The sequence below is a fragment of the Notamacropus eugenii genome, chromosome 2 (assembly GCF_028372415.1).
Source record: "Notamacropus eugenii isolate mMacEug1 chromosome 2, mMacEug1.pri_v2, whole genome shotgun sequence".
NCBI classification, from domain to species: domain Eukaryota; kingdom Metazoa; phylum Chordata; class Mammalia; order Diprotodontia; family Macropodidae; genus Notamacropus; species Notamacropus eugenii.
In genome coordinates this window covers 521,632,344-521,637,841 of record NC_092873.1, presented here as the reverse complement: position 1 = coordinate 521,637,841, position 5,498 = coordinate 521,632,344, and the positions used below count along the sequence as shown (strand labels likewise).

The 5,498-nt window shown below is 42.6% G+C and overlaps 1 long non-coding RNA gene across 1 annotated transcript; it reads left to right on the top strand.

Moving 5' to 3' along the window:
• Positions 1 to 380: 380 nt before the first annotated feature.
• On the top strand, positions 381 to 4,195 carry LOC140530246 (uncharacterized). Its single transcript, XR_011975869.1, has 3 exons — positions 381 to 778; positions 3,595 to 3,664; positions 3,894 to 4,195. It is a non-coding gene; the product is annotated as an uncharacterized lncRNA (long non-coding RNA).
• Positions 4,196 to 5,498: the final 1,303 nt, after the last annotated feature.

Here is a 5,498-nt window from a genome sequence, read left to right as displayed (position 1 = left end):
CCAAAGGTAACATTCTATCTTAATTGACATGCTGAGATGGTTACAATTATGTAAAACAAAACGGGGCCTGCTGGAAATGGGAAGACTGTTCTTCTCGAACAGAATGAGGGCCAGTTTTTATAATCGTTGATTGCAAAAGGATGCAACCACTTTGCTCATATTTCCTATTTGGGTTAGCCCCATCTGTATGTGTATTGGGTTTAGACAAAACCCCAACCTCAAAGGGAAGGAGATGCTGTTGGACATCTCTTCAGGGGGCGAGAGAGGGAGAGGGAGAGGGTCTGCAGAGGTGGGGCATCCATTTCTATGTGGATTTTGTGGGTCGGTTAAACAGAAAAACGTGACAGGATGAAAGATGACATTTTCATATTTGTTGGCAGAGCTGTCTTCCGTGTGATTGTGACCACACACACCAGCCTGGGCTCAGCCTCGATCGAAAACAGATGGCAGTAAGCGTAAGCTCACACGAGGCCGGGCGGGCAGGATGTACTCAGAGCCCTTTCATGATTTCCTGGAGGCCAACCTGCTCACCCAGCTATGACCAAGAGAAAGTCGTCCTCTCCCATCCCTCTCCAAACGGTCCCCCTGAGAATGCTCCCACTGGAAGGCGTGAGCTTCCTGAAGGTGACCTAGATGTTGCTGAAGCAAGAGGCTTCAAACAGATTTTTCAGAAATTGCAATCAGGAGAAGCAGAGCCTTCCTTCAATGGGTTTGGAACACCTGTGTCTCTTGGATTTTTGCCTCGCTGGGTGGGGGGACCAAGCTAATAATGCGGATGGTGAGTATGATTACTTCTACCGGTCCTTCTCTGCTCAGATGACATGATTGGCATCAATAACACATGGTTGGGAGAAGGACCCTCTTACTTAGCAAGTCTCTTGAGCCTCCATCATCTCTGGTCAAATTAGAAAAGAGTAAAGAAGTTAGTTCAGATGGGAATGTGCAGGGGAGGAGAGCACAAAAGGATTGGAAGCTAGAAGGAACCAGAAAGGGGGAGGAAACCAGTATTTCCATGGCACCTGCTTATGTGCCAACAGTCAGTGTTCTAAGTGCTTGACAAATGTTATTTAATTTTATTCTCTCAACAGCCCTGGGAAGTAGGTGCTATTCTTATGTCCAGTTTACATATGAGGAAACTGAGGAAGATCCACACAGTTCGTAAGAATCTGAAGTGATATTTGAACTCAGGTCTTCCTGACTCCAGATCCAGCACTCTGTCCACTGAGTCACCTAGCTGCCTCAGAGATCATCTGGTTCAATGAAAGATGCTTAATTGCATAAATCAAATTGTGGACCTTTCTCAGCATTGTGGTGTATGATGCATTTCATTGGATTGTGCACCCTGGGATGTTTATTAATGATCCAATGAGAAAGCCTATCTACTGTGCTTTGTAAATCCTCAGATATAAATATTCATCCTCTTAGAAAGTGCTTTCCTTAGAATAACTCTGCAGCATAGGTGGTCCACATGTATTTGTCACCCTTTTATAGCTCAGGAAACTGAGGCCAAGAGAAGAAATGAGATGTACTCATGAAAACATGTTGGTTGAGTGGCAGAGTTGAGATCTGAACATAGATCTCCAGGCTACATGTCTTAGGGTCAGTCCCACTACCATCTGGATTCAAGGATACAATTATATATTTGTACCATTAACTCTCCAGAATCATGGGATCACAGATTTAGAGGAGGAAAGGATGTTAGAGGTCATTGAATCTAATTGCCCCACACCAAAGGTGAGGAAATTAAGAAGCAGAGAGGGTAAGTGACTGACATGTCCCACAGTTAGCAAGTCAATAAACAAATCAATCAAAATTCCTCACATGCTGCCTTTTACGGGCTCACCTCATGACCTCAGACAAGTAACTTCTATCAGTGTCTTAAGTTCCTCATCTATAAAATCAAGGGGTTGTACTAACTGACCTCCAAGTTCCCTTCTGACTTTAAATTTATGATCCTAAGAAGCATTTAGTAGGGCAGTCAAGTGGTGCAGTGGATAGAGTGCTAAGCTTGGAGTCAGGAAGATTCATTTTCCTGAGTTTAAGTTTGACTTCTGACACTCTGTGTGACCCTAAGCAAGTCATTTCACCCTGTTTTCCTCAATTTCCTCATGTACAAAGTGAGCCGGAAAAGGAAATGCAACCATACCAGTGTCTTTGCCAAGAAAGCCCCAGAAGGTCTTGTGAAGAGCTGCATGTAACTGAAAAATGATTGAACAACAACAGAAGTAGCATTTATTGGGCATCTGGAGATTCTAGGGGTACAGCCTAAGTGAAACTGGCCCTTTCCTCAATGGCTTTACCCTCTATTAGAGCTGAGATTGTCAGTCTTGTGGGATTGGCATTTTCATGCCAAAGTCTTCTGAATTGACAGTAAATGGGGCATACCTCATTAGGTTAATAATAATAATGGCTAAAACATCTACTATTACTTTTTTTAGGTTCTCATCTGCAAAATGTTGTAGGGAACTCCAGGTTGATGAAATTCCCTCCACCAATGCAGATGGTAACCATTCAGCAACATAGAATCTTCAAGACTTGACTGAGTCATTAAGAGGTTAAGAGACTTGTAAAGTACTTGCCAGCACTTGTACAGGTCAAAGGCAATTCTTGAACTCAGGTCTTCCTAAAGCCCCATACTGGATCTTTATTTCCTGCCATGCTGACTGTTCTACAAGGCTTTAAAGTCTGCAAAATGCTGTATTAATGTTATTTCTTTTGAGCCTCTCAGCTACCCAGTGAAGGAGGCAGGGTATTGTAATCAATCAATAAATCACAAAGCAGTACTAAGCTTTGATTATGTGTCAGGTACTGTCCTAGGTGCTGAGGTTATAAATGCAAAAGAGGCAATCCTTGATATCAAGGATCTTATCTTTATTTTATGAATGAGGAGTCAAGACTCAGAGAGATTGAGAGACTTGACAATGATCTCACAGGTACAAAGTGGAAGAGATGGGATTTAATCTGAAGTGTCCCTGATCTGAAGCCTGGTATCCTAGACACTAAGTTACACAGCCTCTTTAGGATTCCAGCCTGCCTTGCTTGTGGTTTCTGTTCTAGAAAAATGCTGCAGAGGGGGCACATGTTCCTTTTCTTGACCACTTCTAAATCATAAAACATCCATTTCTAGCTCCCCCTTTTTGTATCATCTTCCCCTTTAGAACATAAACTCTTGAGGGTGGTGACTTGACTTTTATTTGGATTCCAAGCACTTAGCACAGTGCCTAGCACATAGTAAACACTTCTTAAATATTTTTTTTATTCATTCATGCATGCATGCGTACATTTGTCAAGCTGGAATGAATCTAAGGGCTCATTCAATCCCATCATCTCATTTGACAGAAATAAGACCCAGACAGGTGAGGATCACACAGTGGCCCAACCAAGCCTAGATGCTAGGTCAAGTTCCTCTCAGGCAAGTGCTTATGCTACCATACTAGACTGCTCTTGTTCAAGTCTGGGCAATACCAGATAGAAATATAGGTGTCTTCTTGTCAGGCTTACTGCAATAAGCTTACTGGGCAGATGATGTAATTTTAAAATGCTTAATTTTTGCATCCTATCCTTAAGTTCTCCTCTTTGATATTATCATGGCAGGCAAATGACATTGGATCCTTGGAGGCTTTCCTTTTGGAGGTCCTATTGAGCTGGAGAATCAAGACCTCAGGTACAGGTCCAAAGAGGGAATGTATTTCCAGTATCTGGAGATTCATCACCATCTTGGCCCCTAGGAGATGATTTATTTTGGTCCCAATAGCTCATGGAGAATGTTTGCTAAAGTAGCTTTCCTGTTGTCTCTTCCTGTCTGGAGCAGCCCCTTTGGGGTCCTTTATAACCTGGCTCCTTCCTACCTCTCCAGTAAACTTATATATGCCTTCTCTTCTTTCATTCTATAGCCCTGTCAAGATGACCTTCCTCCTCCTTCTCATCCAATACTCTACCTCTTACCTCTAGTACACCTTTGGACTGGCTGCCTGCTACTCCTGGAATGCCATCCTACCTCTCTTCCACCTCTTAGAATCCTGGACTTCTTTCAAGAATCTACCCAAGTGACACCTTTTATATGAAGTTTTGCTCTGGATCTCATAGCTGCCAGTGTCTTTCCTTTCTGAAATTGCCCAGTATTTATATGGCATATATACTATATATACTCATCCATGTAAACAGATAGGTAGATAAAGCATTTGTTAAGCTCTTACTGTGTGCGGTTATTCTATGTTAAGTATTGGGAACAGAAATAGAAGCAACAACGAAAGCTGCTACTCTTAAGATGTTTACATTTTAATGGGTGAAGATAGAAAGGGAATTGGAAGGGAATGGGGAATTGTCCCATGGGAGCCAGGCTGCTGGGAAGGAAATGGAAACATCTGAAGAGTGAGAAGTAGAGTCCAGTGAAAGGAGTATGACCTGGGCACCTTGTGAAGTGGGTATGTTGTGTCCCTGGATAAAATGTGGTCTCCTTGGGGGCAGAGACTATCTCATCTTCTCGAGTCTCTGTACTATCAGCACCAAGCAAAGTAGATAACATGACAATGGATAGAGAGACTGCCCGATTTGGAATGAGTAAGACTTAGATTTGAATCCTGCTTCAGCTATGACCCTGGCCAAGTTACAAGTCTCCTTGCCTCACTTATATTCTTTAAGAGGAAGAAGATACAAACCTTCATGAAGGCCGAGACAGAGATAGGCTTGGACAAACCTGATCTCTCTTCCCATGCTGGCCCTGTACACAGAGTTTTAGTGGGTCTTTGATATTGTCAATGGGAAGAACTTAAATGAAGTCTTCACCGTTGTTACAACAATAGAATCCCAGAATCTCCTCGTTACAAGGGACATCAGTTCCAGTCCAGACTTGAACAAGACTTTCTACAACAGAAATGTGAAGCGCACAGCCTACAGGTCACAATGATTACTGCCAAACCAGATAAAAAAGTAATGGGGAAATATTTTACAAAATTAATAAAGACAATAGGACATAGATTATGTTCACATATTTTTCTAAGTCAACATATGACCCATGAGGATCCATATGTACAGTTTAGCAGCTCCTATTTCTATTTGGGTTCCATGCCTCTTGTTTCCAATATACCTGACAAGTGGTCCTCCAGGCTCCACAGAAGACTCCCAGTAAGTCTACCTGCCAAAACAGCCCATTTGGTTAAGGATTCCCTCCAATGATGCAATCAAGCCATGCCTTCCCATCCGATCTGTTGCCCTCTACACCCTCCGTGGCATGTCCATCCAAAATGTTGGCGCCTTTGAGTAGACTGCTCAACCTTGCATAGACAACGACAAGCACACATATTGTCCCCCGTTATATCTCCTGCTTTCGCCATAATAAGTAGCATTCATGAAAGCTTACTGTGTTCTAGGTCTTGTGCTAAATGCTTTATAATGATCTCATTTGATCTTCACCACAAACCTGGGAGGTAGGCGCTTTTATTGTGGGCATTTTACAGATATAGAAACTGAAACGGAAAGGGGTTAAGTGACTTTCCTGA